The sequence below is a fragment of the Battus philenor genome, unplaced genomic scaffold (assembly GCF_028537555.1).
Source record: "Battus philenor isolate CCGP_79_NKW_IND1 unplaced genomic scaffold, ilBatPhil1.0.hap1 SCAF_17, whole genome shotgun sequence".
In the NCBI taxonomy this organism is placed as follows: Eukaryota; Metazoa; Arthropoda; class Insecta; order Lepidoptera; family Papilionidae; genus Battus; species Battus philenor.
The window spans coordinates 9,724,739-9,744,025 of NW_027181679.1; the positions used below are offsets into that span (position 1 = coordinate 9,724,739).

The window sequence follows — 19,287 nt, forward strand, 5'->3', positions numbered from 1 at the left end:
AGGGATCGTAGGTGGACCAAACGACATAGTCAAGGCCCCGGGAAGTCGCTGGAAGCGGGCTTTCAACAGCAGATCTTTGGAGAAGGCATATCAATATTCCTACCAAATTTATAGTCTCTATGCCTTATGGAACTCTAACAGATCCTCAACAAAAATATTCCAAGTAAGAAAAGGACCAATATTTAGCCACTTCCGCACATGCAGTGGTAGTCGTGCAACAAAGTGCATCGCCCGCCAGCCCGCTGATAAATGCGTATGCGGCAAACAATGCGAATCACACAACCGCCACCACCAAATTACTCAACACGTGTTTCACCCCTCCACGGGGCATCTTCAGGAAATATGTTACACCGATTAGTGCCAAACACAGAGTGTAGCATATTGGTCCTTTTCTTACTTAGGATGGACTTCCGCAAGGTAACGCCTGATTCCATTGAATATTAAAGATCTTCCACGTCAGAAAGGTGTTTTTTTTGTATAAGCATTAAAAATATAAAAGCAGTGTCTTTCGTGACATGAACCAAAGTGGATAATGCAATCGCAATGGCGGGTAACAGGTGGCAGTGCCGCGTATAAGCGTAGTCAGCGGAGCAGTGTGTCGGCGCTGTACGCCGCACAATTATCAACTGTTCGATTCCGCTGATCAGAACGGGAAGAAAACATTAAACTTGTCCCATCGTATCTGTAATCTACATCTACATTGGCTCGTATAAAATGTGAGCCGACTACACTTACATTTTACTAAAGGCAATATATTTTAAAATGGTTTCCACGAAATATACATGGTGATTAGTTATAGATGTGAAAGATAAACGTATCGCTCATTTGTCAGCAAAATTATTTTAAGCTCTTACACCTATTTCCAATCACCCTGTATAGAGTAATCACTGTGAAATATGTAATACTAATTTAATTTTTTGTATTGCCAATATCTTTTAACAATACAAAGTCTACAGGGCCAGATAGTAAACGACAATTAGCTTTAATATTTAGTAATTCGAATTTTGAAATAATTTTTCTTAATATATTAACTTTACTTTATTTATTATTTTTTGAAAGTATTGTTTTCTGTATACTGTGTACTATAGATTTATTTACGGCAAATGGGCTATACAATCACCCTATCAAAGCTTTGCCAAATATACTCATTTTAACTTATATAAAAGATGATTAATCATCCTTTATATAAGTTTTGCATTGTTAAAAAACTTTTTAATTTTTTTTTTATTCTAAAGGTTAATATCGACTTTAAATTATAAATTGCTACAACGCCAGAGATACCACGTAAAATTATTAATAGGCTACTACGAGATAGTTTTTAAACACTTTTAATGATTGAGGCTTTTTCGTTTTGTATTTTAAATATATGATATGAAAGCGTAGCATATGTTGGACGATAAATGTCCATAAATATCTATCATGTTTTTTACCCCAGAATCTAGTATAACGAAATAAAACTATATATAAGGTTGTCTTTCGTCCGTCTCCGCTCAGAATCTTAAGGCCCCAGCGGCTATCTGTTTTTGTGCGCTACGTTGCCTGCTAACTGTCACTTTAACTATGTAATGTAATGTTAACTATGTAATTTTGTATTACCGTGTAATGAAGCTATAAAGTTTATTAAAAAGACTTATAAGAAATCTTATTACAGCGTGTATCATATACGTATTTTAATCCATGAAATACTTCAGAATGAATTGCTCTGCTGTATTCAAGATATTTATAAAGTGACGGCAAAATTAAAATTAGTTTCTTGTTGGCTTTTATCAGATCATAGTGCGTTTGGAACACTCGTAACTTCACGTTGAAGAATAGCATTATAGTGGCTCAATTTGATTTAATTTTTATGAAGAAATCAATGATGTTTATATATAAATGTGTCATGGGTATAGAGTAGCAATTAACATGGAATGTACAATCCTAGAAAATATTTCAGGCAGGCTTTCCTCTTAGAAACTATTCCTCTTAGAAATCGATGAGTTAGGCATATGGCCAGCATTCAACGTATATAATTTTGCTAAATACTGCTACAAAAATAAACGATTATTAGTTGGTGCTTATTTGCAATGTTTATAAACTATTATATCAACCCCTCTACTAAGAAGTCTTACATTTTTTCGTCTGGTTAGAAAACAATGGAAGCACAGTTTAATAGTTAATTACTTTTTAATTGGGCGCTTGTTTTTACGTAGGTCCAATTTATTTTACGATTCGTCAATTACGGTCAGTATACTTTGTACCGTCTCGTACTGTTCATATATCTCAGTTAAAAACGTTAAATCTGCCAGTAAGCGCGCTAACGTCTGCCGTCACGGCGGCCAAGCGGCGGGTATCGCTTGAGTGCCCATTGTATGTGAATTAATTTATTCTAATGGTCTTACTTAACTGCAGAGGCCCGTGTTGAGGCGTGGAATCGCTTACCGGCCCCGCTTTTTGCCTCCGTCTCTCCTAACGTTCTATAAGAGCCCTGATATTGAAATTCCTTCTTTAGAACACTAAAGCATAAGGAGGTTTTAAACATCGACAATGTTTACGCGAAACTATGGCCTTCAGTTTTTCTTTTTAGCACTTATATTCAAAGACATGTACGGCGTGTGTGTTCTGACTTGAAGAGTTAAAATGTCTTAAAGAATCGATATTTATCTTTAATTAACATACATCTCTCTGTAAGGGTTTTTCTTAATTCCTATCAAACGCTTTCTATTAATACTACAAATTAACTAATTAACTAGTTACAAGCATGATTGCTTAGAACAACAAAATATATTGTATAATAAAGTTTTGTAAAATTGACTTTTAAAAAAAAAATTCGACTAAATTTTTTTTACAAAATATCATCAGCCAGTAAAACTTCGTACGAAAGTTTTTAATTAGTCTATGTATAAACGCATTTTTTCCAAAATAAGTACTAGACTTAAAAAATAGTGTTGTACACAAGGTAGAAGCTAGGCATTGTTCATAGTGCCACTATAAATAAAGTCGAGCTTGTCATTGTCTGTAGAAAGCATTAAAAGTTTTATATATATTTCCAACCATAAAATTTATAATATTAATTTATTTTTTCCATTGGAATACGACAGGCAAATAACGTCTGGCAGTATAAAATCTGCAGGTGCAGATAATAAACAACAATTAATATTAATATGTAATAATCCGAACTCCGAACCAAAATTTACTGCAAAACGGTATTAAAGCGACGATTAAAACTAGCGCTGGTGGCGCTCATGCTCTTTTTCCTCGCTAGGCTTTCCTAAGGGACGGTACAGCGGTTTCGGTACCGCTACAATGAGCTGTACCTTTTCATATTTCAGAACGTACATATGGTGTAACGCAGATATGTTTACTGTAAAATTCTATATTGCGCTCCCCAATTATGGGAGGACCGGGTGTATCAGATCAATTTCTAAATGTCCTCAATGCTATATATTGTTGCGAATAAAAATTCAAAAAAAGATTTTCTATTCTGAATGAAAATTGGAAGAACATCCGGAAGATCTCTCCCCGAAACTAAAAAAAAGTTCCATCTCGCATGCCAATAAAAAAACGATAAATAAATGTTATTCTGTATCAACATGTAATCACATATATAAAACTATTGTCATAAATAATAACTTCGCAACCATTTTAAAATAACTCTCACGAACGATTTTTTTCTTTAAAAATATCGCTATAAAGTCAACAATTTATGTAATATGCATAAAAATTACATATGCATTTAAAAAGATAAAATTATTTTTTAATGAAACTGACCTGTTTTAACAATAAAAAAAACTGGACAGTTTGCTGCAATTTAAAAAATGCTTTGTAATGTGAAAAATGCATCTTGGACGCGTGTCCCGCTTCAGTCAATTCAATTTGTTTTATTCTATTATGAAACGAAGCTTTTGTACTCGATATTCAATAGTTATAATTCTCTTAAATTGATCGATGGCCTCCATACGTACGAAATTAAAAAAAATATTATTAAATGTATTATTCATTATCGTTTCCGCGATGCCTAAAAGAGGTAATTTTTGAGTGTTTCATTTTACGGTTCGTACCAACATCATAATTACAAGTCAAAGTCCGATATGTTATAACATAACAATGCAATTATGGCTTTTCTATTAACTACCATTAATTCAAAAATATTTTAGGCTTATAGTAACTCAACGCGTCATAGAATAAGATGTCTATCCATTGTAGTTTTCTATGAAATCAAATTAGAAATGAGGAGATACGTGGATGAAAGTTGTATGACTGCTGGGACATTAAGGTTTTGAAGTGGAGACCACGTACCGGCAAGCCCATCGTTGGACGTCCACCCAAAAGATGGACAGAGTCGTCGGAAGACCGCTCACAGCCGGACCGAATTGAAATCTACTGGGGAAGCTACAGCAGTGGACGTTCTATGGATGAAATGATGATAATGATGATCTTTAAAACCTAGCCGCCCATAGTTCACTTGAAAGTCACTAAAGATCACAATTTTCCTTTTTTACAAAAATAAACCATCGTAGCGCTCATCACTTTGTTCATAAGTGATTAGGGTGTAGCAGACGGGTCTATTTTAACGCGTATAATATTTAAGGGGGCATATTTTACGGAAAAACCGATTAATTACGACATTGAAAATTTGTATACTAGATGGCAAAAGGTTGTTGATAAGGAAGCTAATTATATTGTCGAAGTAAAAGTTGTAGAAATAAAAACATGATAAAAATGTAGTCGTGTGAACTTAACCTAAAAAAAAATATTACTCCTCGGTCCTTCCCAATATGTACCTATATATATATATATTTATATATATATATATATATTTATATATATATATATATATTTATATATATATATATATATATATATATATATATATATATGTATCATTATTAATATATACTATAGTTATTCAGTTAATATGACATGACCGTGCGCACTAAACACCACAGGCCGACAGAAGACTAGCGCCCCTTAGTCCGTCCACGGTTCTTTACTGAATAGGCGTGCTTGCACACTTACATAAAAGCACACGCATACACGTTCCATTCGGAATACCTGAGAAATGTTTTTCAGAATTTCTTCATAAAGAAATAGTGAATGAATGAATGAAAAATTCTTGTTTTTGTTAAACAAGAATTTGTTTTTGAATGTTAACAAGTAAATTACTGTAATTTTGTGTACAATAAATATATTTGTATCATTTAAAATAATACACGTGGAAATGATTGTAAAATAGTTTTATACGCTTGAAAATCTACATTCGCTTCTCAAACAGAACACAAGTAAACGCTACGAGCGGTTTATGACTTAACAATCAATACAAAATATAAGAACGAAAATTGGTTGTGTAATAATGATGTATAGAGAATTAAATTTTCTTTGCTTCTCCTGTATTCTCATGACTGGCTATGCTCGTGTGCTCGAACCGCAAACGGCACAATGCGAAACGTCGATAAAAAAAAATAATAATTGCATTTGAAATGCTTACTTCAGTTCAACGGATGAATTATTGCTTTCTACCCTTTAGGAAATTATACAAAGGAATTACGTCTGACCAAACTCGTTTTTGTGCTAAGGCCAATATGCCAGATGTCATTTTATCTTACTAACAATATGTTTCCAATACTCCTCTCCAATATAGAGACTAGTTAAATGGACAAATGAAATTTATAAAATACGCACAGATTATACGATTAAAAATAAACCTCACAGCGCCTGAATTTCGTCTTCAAAAAGTTAAAAAATCCTTCATGGGTTAAGTATGTATAATAGTTCCACAAGATATCTTATACCTACGTTTTCTTAGTTTTAAATCAAAAATCTTACTATAGCAAGAGTTTTTAGTTGTTTGAAATGTATCGCAATTGTTGACTCATTTAAATTATTAGATTATTAAATAGTTAATATTGTAATGTAAACATAAAACGTTGTTAAATATTATTTAAAAGAGCACTTGTTGAGTTTCTGGCCGGTTCCTCTCAGCAGATTAGCATTACGAAACGGTGGAGGCTTACTACTTATAATGTTTAGAAAAATCGACGATTCAAAAGTACATGTAAATTCCTGCTTGGATAGAGATATTTAAGGTTTCATTTGATTATACCGTACAAGCGTCGAATCGGCTATACTCGCTTGTATTAATTTTGTCTGTTCTCTCAAACTCTACTGGTCTCTTCTGAGTGTTTAGCCTGACAAATGCCGCCGCGATAGGTACTTTTGGCGCAAACACTACTATCTCACATTGGGACATCGTGGCTGATGGAATTATATGTAACTGGTAGTTAGATGTACCTAAAGAGTAGTACAGCGGTTCTGGTCTAATGATGTTGAAAAATGCTGCTTATTCTGCTATGGAAACTGCCGTACCGCATACTATATTGTGGCCAGGATGCTAAGGAATGAAAAGCATGAGCGCCGTCGCCCTGATTTTTGACTGACAGATGTCTCAATAACAATCACAATTGTCTCCAATACTCCCTTACTTATTCTCTTTTGATGTTGTGGCTGTTAGCCGAAGGGCCTTTTATAGTTTCATCGGAGCTGAGTTCACGGAGTGGAAGGTTCTGTGAACTTAAAAATAAAAAAGCCGGTCGGGCGCGTACCATTTGCATGACGTTCGCACGAAGTAAAGCGCTTCACCGTAGTAAAGCTGTGTAGTGTTTGTGTTGGTGTTGTGTATGGGGCTTGGGGCGGCAGCGTAGACCACAGGCAGCCGAGCAGGGATCCGGATCCAACTTCGGTTCTCCCACGCTGTTCGCGGTTAGGGAGCGGGCGGACGCTCCCTAAAAGCGAGTGTTGTGGTGTGGTCAGTGTTTGGTCCTGTTGTGTATAACCCGGTGTCCTGTGCGCAGTGTCGCCGGTGCAGTGGCGATTCTCTCTCTGTCTCGCTCCGCGCATACTGTGGTTTCGGCATAACTATATAACCGTACCATCCCTAATTAAATAGCAGCAAAATCCAGCACCCACATTCGAGAGAAAACCATTTTGTTAATATATTTTTTAAATGGAATACATGTCATTAGATTGTTTCCACATATCATATTACGTGTTACGGCAATACAAAGACCGTGCTGTTAATAAGACTGCATTTTAGCTTGACAATAGCGACCGATTAAGTCGAAGATCCGTTCTCCCAGGTACCTCAAGGTGAAACACGCGACATATTTACTTCTCTTCACATTGTCTCTTAATTATATTAATGTAATAATTATTACACTTTCAGTACGAACATAACGAATCAGGTTGCCCTATTATATATCTTTATACAATTTTTATAACATCTTATAAAATCCCCATCCAGCCATAAAAAGAACCTTACAATCAAAGATTTTTTAGTAGTATTTTTTAAAATATTAACATTTTAAATATTACAGACCAGGTATTCGTTAATTTTTATTTAAATTAGCATTTTTCATTGTTTTAAAAATCGGAACAGTTTCATCTTTACTAAAAGAATATTTCAACCCTCAACAAAAATTTTACTCAGCACAATCGTTCGTCATCTTTTTTGCTCGATAAAAAATTAAGTCACAGCTGTCAATCAAACATAAACGAAAAACTATCAAAGGGACACTGTAAGTTTATTGCGTCTCGCCTAATTCAAACGTTGTTAAGTTTCGAAAGCCCTCGACATTACGTTCGGAAATTTATTCATTTTTAACGCGCGTCGTCGCTCTGAGTTCGGGCATGGCACGCAAGCTAGCTGTATCGAAAAGACCCAAAGAAACGTTCAATGTTCCCTTTCAAAGCAGGATTAGTTCTAACAGCGAACTTGTTTCAAATGCTCTGTCATTCTTTGATTGTTTTATAGCTGTACTTGTTTTTGTATCCGGAATAACAGATTTTTAAACGGAATCTTTATGATATTATTATGCTATTTAGCAAGAAGCTGTTTAGGTAGATAATATTTATGTAAGTAAGCATTACTATAGTGTAAAGATCAATATTAAATAACAATTAAATTTCTCTTTTTTCTTATGTATCATTCATCACCTTCCTTAATCTTCGCTCTTAGATCACAGGTAAATTTCTCATCACAGTATAGACTCGTTATTTATTTGCATTTATTTCTAGTTTTTTTTTTTTAAATTTCATATTTACAATTTTTAGCTGCCAACATTTTTTTTCTAACAATATTTACAATTTTACTTGCTTTAGGTTCTTGCTCGGCCCCTATACTCCTCTTGAGTCTTGTTTTTATTTACTGCATATTGCATTACCTTTCTACAAAAATCTGAGACCGATGCGCGCAGTTGGTTATCGCCCATTAGGTAGGCGATGTTATCTATTTCTACTTTTGCTCCCATCTCTAACTCGAAATCAGAGCGGAGCCCTCCAAACATAGGACAGCGATAAGGTGCATGGTCTGGTACCGTCTAGTAAACTGTATTTTTCGTAAACTTTATAGAAACCACTTGTAACCGTAAAAGCCTTAAAATTTGTCAAGGCAATTTTTGGGCGGACCAACTCCGACAAAAAACATAAAATTTTTGGCGGGAACCAAATTTGATTAAATAATTGTTGAGGTCTTATCTTCACAACAAACCACATCAATAAACCGCGTCTCCTTTTTTTTTAATATTATTAACATGAACAATCCTGACTAGGCTCTGCGTCAAAATAAAAATAAAAAAGGCAATTATTTCGTAATGCATGTTCTGAAAGTGTTAAATGATTTTCTTGTAATAATTTCATTGATATTAACTGTTTAAAGACTTCTCCTTTATTCATATAATTATCCAAATAGCATTATTTAAATTGACCACTTGCGACCACTATACCATGAGATGAAAGATGGAAAAGCCCAATTTAATTAAAACAAGAATCAAAATGAGCGCCTCTATAACGGCACCTTTCCAATTAAAACTACGATATTTCCTAACACGCTTTGATCAGTCAAAAGCCAGCAACAAACTCAGATGTTTTTTTTCTTGTGGTAACTTTTATAACATTCTCAATATAGTAGTAGAGTAATTCGTTGTCTAATTAAAAAAAAAATGTCTCGAATTGTAGATTTTTACAAGCTTTTATTTAATAAATTTCTTAAAATTTTTAGCATGATAATTACATGGGAATATATAATATAATATCGTACGTAGTGACCTATAAAAGAGTAAATAAATTTATAAAGTGAAAAGTTATAACATGCTTATGTTTATTTCTAGGGTTAATCGATTTACAGCAAACAAACGAAACTCGTTTTAAAGAGAAACGCATCAAAGCACCACTAGACTGGTGTAATTATCAAAGAGCGTTGCATCACAACAGGCTGGACCGCAGCCATGCGAAAGCCTTATAATGAGAAAAAATTTAAACAAATTCAATGGTTGATACAAAACGACAACTTAAAAAGCAATGTTTCAGTTGCTAATTAATATTGAAGTCCATTCAGAAAGTTAAGGTTTACATCTCTGAGGCTTATTCCGTCTCGGCTTAAAGTCCGCGCATTAAAAAGAAACCAGTTTCGGCCTGCTTCAAACAATGACTACCGAAAGTTATTAAGTTACATCTCACGCGGCAATATTACACATCCAATTTGATTTACGAGCGGTGAACACAGTTCTGGAACTACGCGTTACACGTGACAGCTCGTAAACGCCTGTCCCCCGGTTTTAATATCCAACATTTAATAATCACAAAGAGAGCGAACTTAAACTTGGGTGGCTGTTTGAAACGAAGTAACTAATTCAAAGCGTGACCGTTCCTCAATCTGTTCTAGTTGACGTACTAGTTATGTTTCATCGGGGATAACTTTACTTTTTCTTAAATAAGTTAATACAACATCAATAATTATACTTAATCGTGGATTTACACATATTTTTCTAAAACGGACATTTTTCCTTTCTTTTCAAAATTCTTTCCAAAAATGTTACGAATTAAAATTAACTGAAAACTGAAGTAATAATTTGTTAACCAATTATCATCGAAATTTCATTTCAAATTCTATTAAGATCAGTCTATAAATGTTCTAATTTTTTAATCTTATTCACAATAAATAAGTTATAAATACTAAATAGGGAATTTATCTTTCAGCACATGCGGTGCAATTTGGAAGCGAATGAAAAAAAAGATATAAATTCAGTAAACATAAAATTTATTCTTAGTAAGAAATGTATATAGTATATGATTAAAGTAATTAAATGTGACTATAAAAGAAAATCGTCAATTTTTGGTTTTTTGTACCTGCTTTCATTTCAAACATAATATAATATGAAGTCCTCTTTTGTTTTATACATATATATATATAGTATTAGCAGTATTGTATACATTTTTTAAAATTTATATATATTTTTTTTTATTTGGATAAACGAGACCTATTAAACTTTCGGACAAATTTACCGAATATGAAAGGAGATACCCCTCATTTCTTTGTCCGGAGGATGTATGAATTATTAAAATGTGTTGACTTTTAGGGTGCCAGCCTTTAGTAGAGCGTCGATAAAAATTAACGAGCCATACTTTTTATGAGTAAGTCTTTTTGCTGCCGGGCCACATACGATGCGAATTTCATTATGTTAGATATTTCACCTCTTTATTTGCTTTTGTTCAGACTGCGTTTGTATGCATTAAGATACACTAGATTGAATAAAAAATGTACTTTTTTTATATTTCACAAGCTATAGAGAGGACAATGCGCGAGATTTCTCTACGAGATCGAATAGACGGAAGTTATCGACATAGCCCAACGCATTGGCAGTTGAAATGGGCAGGCCACATGGCGCACAGAATAGATGGCCACTCGAACCGGAAAGGGCAATGTGGAACGTCCCCCCACAAGGTGGACAGACAACCTAGTTGAGGTCATCGGAAGACTTTGGTTGCAGGCTTCGAACTGATTCTATTGGAAACTTGGGAGGGAGTAGATATCCTGCGGCTAAAATTATAATGATGTTTCCACGTCTCCAGGTGGTGTAAATATCGTGTTTCGGTTTAAGAGTAGCGTGTTGATGAAATTATAGATTTAAAATAAAGTGGTTTGTTATGTCTCGAGGCAACGGACGCAAAGTTTGCTGTGAGAAGAATTTTTGTTTTAAAAATCGTAAATGGCGACATCTTATTGTTATGGCTTTCGTGCTTCACGTACGATCATAGTATATCTCGAATTATCAAAAATATACTAAGAAACTTTATTATATTTTATAATTTTTTACCTGTAAAATTCTGATACACATATGATTGTCAATCCATAAAAATAAGTTTTTAATAAGTAAAATTGTACAATACATCACCTAATAGATATTTTGGATACCATTGGAACATAACGAAAGATCTATATAACAAAAGAGTATAAACAATTTTTGTACACGTAAATTGGAACATATTTAAAAAAAATAGTTGATCGTCACCATCATTTCAGCTGTAGTACCTCCACTGCTGGACGTAAGCGTGCCCTGTATTATTTTCAATAACACCCACTGGAACCGCCATATATAAGACGACCATTAACAAGGTCGATAAGACCTTGTGGATGGACGTCTGATGCTATATTTACCGGTCTGTGTGTCCCTACTTCACGCGGAATCTTGAAGCCGTAGCGGCCATCTGTTCTGTTCACTCTATGGCCTATCAACTGCCACTTCAACTTTCGATTTGTCTGTGATTTTCTGCAGAACAACTATCCATAATCTAAATCACTAGCATGTTACCTTTAAATCTGTTTAAGTCTTGAACACACAATATAATAATCCATCTTTTCGGCCGCTTGCCATTACAGCCTTATTAAAAGCATTGCCATTGTCCACAGGCTGGTCAGTCGCACCTTACGATTTACAGAGCCGTCACTACATTGAAAGCGTCGTAAATACAATTTCGATCGCATCGATACGCTCCGGATGTTAGCGAGTAAACATGAATTTAAATCAACGGAAAACGATGGAGCAGCAGCCTTAGAGCGCGTGCACACATCGTACCGGGTGAAATGCCGATTATGTGTAATTCACTGTATGAAAACATTTTATTACTTTCGGAAAAAAAATGTGTTTAAAACTATCTCACTTCTACTAGTCGATAATCATAGTCAAATGATATATTGATATACATATATTAGTTAACACAAAATATATTATTTTGTACTATCTCGTAATATAAGTCCGCCATTACACGAATTGTAAAAAGAGTAAAACAAAACATTGCACAAATTTAAACATATTTGCTTCTTATAGGTGAACATAGTAGTGGCACTTAAATAAACTATTTAATTAATAAAAACAAAAAGCACGCTATCAAAACCCACGTTAAAATAATAATAAACATCACAAAGTAATAGAGCCAAATAATTTAATTTCATTAATCTCATTTAATAACGTTCTAAATACAACAACACTGACATGTCAGTAGCAAACAGTTTCAGACTAAACAGTCAAGACGGAAGAATTGGCTGGAACTCTTCAACTCTATGTGTTGGCGTTGTAATGTTCTGTCCGTTACCCGTTCTATGAAGGGAAAAAGCGAGTGTTTGTGGTCAGCTCTTAAACACTTTTCGACCAGTATTATATTCTTTTGACTAAGCAATGTTCATTAATAGATGGAATCCAACCTAAATTCGTTTCTATGAAACATTACGTACGGACTATTCTGATTATTTACTCGTATATTATTAGTGGGATAGATAAGCTAGTTGATGTCGTCGGAAACACTGGATTCAGGTCGATTCCATCCGGTTCTAATGGAAATCTTTGTGCAGGTGAAGTAGCCGGAGTCTATTTGTTTATTTAGAAAAGTACACCAGAAGCAAAGGCATTAAAATAGTACAATTAAACGTTGTAGCAATTAATAATAAAATCATTCAATTTTATATTATTCTAGCTATGTGTAAATGTGGTTTTTTTTTTTGGAATTTCCCAGCGAACTTTTTCGATTACAGACTAATATTGTTAATGATAAAATGATATTGTTATGGTGAAAACACTGAATGCTATTTTCAATCGGTTCCATTAGAAATATAGATTGGAGACCTAAGTCAAGCTGTAGACCTATTCCGTCATATTTGATTGTTTTTTTTATTTAAAAGTTGGGTATGTTATATTATTATTGTATGTTTTTTTTGCATAACAATAAGATATTTATTTAGATATATGATTGTTAAAAATATTACCTATACCGCAAGAGAGGCCAATGTGATAAGAGATATGGTGAGGCCTAGTTGGAGGAAGTCTTATTTTCCCAATAATTATGATGATGTAGTGAGATGTTCCATTGCGTTTCTCAATAATATGGCGACACGAAAATGCTGCAAAAGGGTCGAGTGTGGCCCGCGGCTACGTAAGGACGAAGCCGTATCCTCGGTCGCTCTCCGGCTCGCATGATTGTTTTGGAAATAATCGCAGCGGCGCGGTCACGCGTGCGTGATTTTAGCGTAAACAAACAGCCGCCCCCGCGCCGCGCCTCGCCCCACAAAAGAAACCATTTGTCGTGCACTCGCGCCGCGTGCGCCGCGAATTAACTGCTCCTTTCTTTCAACTTTGGCGTATTTCGCACACGTATTCAAACATAAGACGCATGTAAAAAATAAGGACCGCTAGCACAACGTATGAGTCGCTCAGAATATCACAGTAAATTTAAACCTTGCCACTAGTTTTACGACTTGCTATATTCGACTACATTTATGACATTTTCTGATTTTAGATGACCAATGCATTTATAGGTAGAGGGTAAGTCAAACATTTAATTTCAGTAGTGAACTAAAAGATAACTTGTTGTGGTAAGGCACAATGCATACATACAATACGATGGCATTGTTCGCTTCAAAATAATGTCACTACTATTATGATAAAACTTACTTCTAATTTATTGAAACTCTTAATTCATAACGAATTTGAGGATTTATAAATAATTTCAACCAGTTACAATGGCTAGTTGTAACATTCGATGTTCTTCGCAAATAATATCAGTGTGAAAATGCTATTGTGAGTAGTCATATTTTTTCGATCTTGCAAGGAAACAACAGTATACTCTTAACTCTTAAATTTTGAAAGTAGTGATAGCCCAGCGATAAAGCACTTAGACTTGCGATCGTAGGTAACGTGTTCGATTCCCGCGACGTAATCTTATGTAATTCTTTTTTTTTCTTGTACCTTTAACTTTTTGGGATCAGGGACTTTATAATAATTTTTTTTTCAGTCATTTCTTTATTTATCACTCTTTTTCACACGTCACAATATCTTTCATTTTTTACTTTTGTTCAGCACAATATCTTTCGTTTTGCTCTTTTATACCTTTTTTTCTTTCTCGCCTTTCTTCCATCATCTTCTTACTCTAAAGTGGCTAGGTACATTTTATTTATTTTTATTCTTTAATTTTATCTTACATGTATTTTATCTTTATTTTCACATTTTTTTAACTTTCTTAATTCTTTATTAAACATTTCTTTTTCTATTTTTTACTATTAGTTAACAATTTATTTTATGCAGAGTTTATTAATATATGTTTTATTATTATTGTATATATTATTTGTGTTCTATTTTGAATTTATTATAATTATGTAATTCACACTTTGTGCGTTCGATATATGTTTCCTTCTATTTACGAACAAGTTTTCAGACAATAGGCATCAGCTTCTTTTACGTATTATAATATCACACTGCGAACCTCCACCTTTCTGCCAAGTGTGGCAATAATAGTATATCAGATATCTTTGGGGAGGCATATCCTTACAGCATGCGTCTATAAGCTGAAACAACGACGAGGATAATTTTTAAACTGTCGGGACGTAGTGACTTACTTTGATGTATGTGTAAATGTTTTATCTTAAGGTTTCTTAAATCAAATACGTATTGTTGCTTGTAGTGAGTTATTCTTACAGATTCTCTGAACTTCTCTGCCTTAAAATCATAATTTGATGTCAACTGAAATAGATTTTGGTTGTTGTTTGATTCTAAATTTGCTATAATTTGTTAAAATTTGTATCCATTACAAGAGCATATATTTTTCAGAAATATTTAAGAAGACAGTTTAATTGGAGATACAGCTTTAATATATCTTTACTGTTATCATAAAATTAATTTTATGAATACCGGTTGAACTGAAATGTTGCAATATTAAAAATAGCAGTTAATAGATGTGCATTTTTCGGTTCCTTATATGCTACCGTTTATTGAGGCTCGATCAGTAAAAGGACAAAGTTTATCCCCGGGCGACTGGGCCCGGACAGTGGTTATTACCTTGCAGTGGCTAGTAACTTTAAACAACTTACAGTCGATCGTCTCGTAAATCAGCTATCGCTGTTTAAACCACTTGACGCCATAAATCCCGGAAACGTACTTACCGGGTAATAGATCTTGTTATTGGCTTTTTAATAACTGAAGCAGCTTCGAGACGAATATAGATGGCAGAACATGGTGAGCGGCTGCCAGATCGAGATTCTTTATTCTAATTTTCCTACTAAGACTACACTGGTGTTATGTTACTGAAAATATAGAAAATAAATAGTTATTTCATTTGTTTTCAAAAATTTCATTGAGTTAATATGAGTGTTAATTTTATATTTTTATATAAAATAAACACAAATTACTTTTAGAAATAAATTTATTTCTATCACATACTAAAGAATAAGATCGATAAGATAATTGAAATAGTCAAAAATTAATGTAAATGGATAATTAAAAATATGCTGTGAATACGCAGTTATCACCAATCCGGTCAAATAATGAGCCGATTTTTTGACACGACATCCATTGCAGCCCAAGTAGAATTTATATATTCCCCGAAACCGAGCAAGACGCAACTAAAGCTTCTTTGTAGTGACGTTTGAGTACTCCCCGGCTCGAGTCGCTCAATGCTACCGTTTCGCAGGATTGATGGTCCGCCAAGCTGTTAGATCGCCTAGGGGAATACTCCCATGACTCGAGTAAGGCTGTTATTAATAACGTTTAGTATTCAGACTAGAAGGCGCCCGAGTGGGCTGAACCTCTACTTGTTCAGCTGAAGCTCAAAAAACTTCAGCTACGCTCCTATCAATTTAGATAGAGACGTAGTCACTACACAGAGTCTAAACGACCTAAGATCTTGGCAGTCTTTAGATTCGATGGAATATGTAATGTATGTGGGAGCAATTGAGCTTAATTAGTGTAAAACCCTACAGGCTAAACGCCATGTTCTGTTAAAACCTGATAAAGCTTTAAGTGCCTAAGAACGAAAGCAATTATTCAAAAAGTGAATAAGACAAGTATACACAAACTAATTAGCATAAAAGAGATTTATATGATTCTGTTATATATAGTTAGGAAATTAAGATAATTAAAGCTTAATTTTTTAAACATAATTAACACTTGAGCTGGATTTTGTAACTTTGTTATGCAACCTAGTACAATGTAAGCAGTAACTAGAGTCGTAGAGTCGATCACACTCATTGGAATAAACTAATTTCCTCATATATTCCACGATCCAAATTTTTTAAGGAATCATTTAGAAAACGTGTTTTGTATTCCATATTTACTTTCCATGGACGCTGGGCTTACATTCTTTTAACAGAAATAAATAAGCATTCATTGTTTGCTAAGCAATTAGCAAACAATGACTTTGTAGTAAAAGGGCCATTGAGTTCAATGTCTCGAATAAATTGTTTTGAAAAATATATTTAGTTTCCAGAATAAGCCTGAATATTATTGATGCATAGTGCTGTAATAAAAATTTGAGGTACCTTATGGAATCGATACGACACGCGGTTTCAAGTGTTTTCGAACTAAACTCCAAAATACTCACCTGTAGGACGTTAAGCGTAAATTCTATCGTACTAATATTTTATTTCTATACACTTATACAATTTTTTTCTCGCGTCATATTCAACGTACAGTGCCGTGGATACAATATAAATTTCAGCCATAACAAAAAAAGGAGAGACGTTGGTATATACTTTCTATACCTCTAGTTATTCCAATACCTCATTTCAAACAAAGTACATAATACTTCCGTTCAAATATTTTATGGTTGAAATAGATACCGTGGTCTCCGTCAAGAACTCTACAAACAAGACCTAACAAGTTATTCCGGTACGTATTTATTTACGTTAAAAAAATTAAATTTGCTAACATCACACTTTCCAATTTGAATCAATGATTAGTGATCATTACGAGTTGAATAATAATAACTTATATTAATTTAAGTTAATTTTGACAATACTGTCGGTACTTATTTTAAATAAAATATTTACGGTTGGAATTAGCTGGAAAGCCACAAGGTAGACAGATGATCTTGGTCTTCGGGAGATACTGGATACGGGCCGCTTTCAACTTGTCCTATTAGTAATGTATGGGTAGGTCCAGTAGTGGACGTCACACGATTGTAATGACGATGATCCTTTTTTGAAAATTTTCTCATTGTAACTTTTCAACGGTTTACAAATTGAAGAGACCATAGAGAGTCCTAGATGTATTAAACTGATCTGAAATATGTATGACATCCACTAGGTTTAAATGATGAATTACGATCTGTGCTGTCGTGAGAAATGGTCCTATTGTAATCTATAAAGCAGGCCTGGATCAAGCAGTGCAAGTTCTACGGTTGTAATAATGCTGTAATTAACCCCTGTATTTGGTACTTTATTAATTTGAAATCATAGTATTAATTGTTGCACAAAATATTAAAACACCTGTGCAACGCTCGCAATATCGCCGTGCAATAACGCGCGCTCTCGCTTCTTCCTCGTATATTGAGTTATAAGACGATTTTAGAAACACCCACCCTCGTAGAGTCCACCATAAAACTAAGCATATGCAGCGTTTACGGGCAAACTTTATGCGACTTCGTATAACTTGCGTATTATCAGAGCGTTTCGCCTGATTAAACTGCACCAAGCGAACTAATATAATCCGGTTAAATTAAACAGCATCGAAAACTGGTGATGCGGCGTATGCAAACTGGGGTATTAATTTAAAGTGGTTTATTTCACGATTTTTATGAGTACGTCTTCTGATTGGCTGTTAGTCGGGTAAGTCCCGTTTTACGATCGGCTCGCCCTAAAGCCGGTACTAAAATTTCTACAGACGCTTCAATGAGGATTTTAGTTGGTTATTAGCGAATTAGTATCTACTAAGCCGCATCTAATTTTCGTGACAAATTTAGTGATTTTGTATTTTATAAAGTTACAACACGATTGTAAACTACTGAAGCATTATGAATATAAATAGGAGCGTATAATAAGTAATCAAATATAAGGTTAAAAAGTAAACAAAAATGTGAAAAATTTGTACGTTAGAAAAAAGTTTCACCCATTGGGCGGCAGAGACTCCGATGGGTCACAATAAAAAATGTAGATGGGAAGAAGGGCAAGACTTGTTTAATATGTCCCTAAGATTTCACTGATGAAAAGGATAAGGTTACGTCTCATTAGACAGTTCATATTTGCACTCAAGTGCTTCAATTGTGTATATGTATGTATATATAAATGTATGTTAACCCACATTTTGCATAAAGACGTCGAAAAATCACTTTGTAATAATATTCTCACATCCACGTCTCCTGAGAAATTCTCCGCGCCGACTAAATTCCCAATAGATGTTTTTAAAACTAACAACATTAACTTTCTTTTAAGACACTTACATTTATATTTTTATTGATTTTGAGTTTAGGTACCTACTTCTTAAGTAACTATGTAAAATATGCATAAAATAAAAATAATATATATGTGTATATATATATATATATGTATATATATATACACATATATATTTAAACGTTATATTTAACTGACTAAACATAACGTTTAAATAGTATTTATTTATACACTTTGTCATCTAATTTTTCCTCTTTTTTCACTGTTGGTATTTCTTGAAGTTGTATTTGCCGCCATCAAATCCTTTTATTCAGGTAAGTAAGCTCAAAGTTTGTCTCGACTTGTGCTATAACAGATGTCAACCTCTTAGATAAGTTTAGTCAACATTTGGTCGTGCTTTTGTAAAGGTTGCAAGAGACTGGATTCGGCATTAACCAAAAAATCGATTTGTCATCAACGATACAAAAATATTATCCGACTAAATAGTGTCAGGGCTGAAAAACAATGTTTTGGTTTAAAGAAGAATTTTATTTGTCATGCTTATCTTAAATTATGGCCCCAAAAAATGGAACACGTGTAGCGCTTCGAACACACATTAAAGCTTTTTTTTTCTTGAGGTATTAAAATACAAACGGTGAATTCCCAACATGGCCGTGTTGATACCTACAAGGTCTGCCAGTTTTTACCACTGACACCTTTTGATAAAATCTCAGACTGTCCGATATGTGATTCATGTTACATTTTTTAATTATTATTTTTATTTTTTTTACAATCCTGAATTTGGTATGCTATAATTACATACATTCCGATACAAATAAAAA

General features: G+C 33.9%; 1 protein-coding gene across 1 annotated transcript in view; it reads left to right on the forward strand.

The window, feature by feature from the left end:
* Positions 1–19,287, forward strand: part of dsx (doublesex) — a 186,683-nt gene that overhangs the window by 150,569 nt on the left and 16,827 nt on the right. The gene's annotated exons all lie outside the window — the stretch shown is intronic.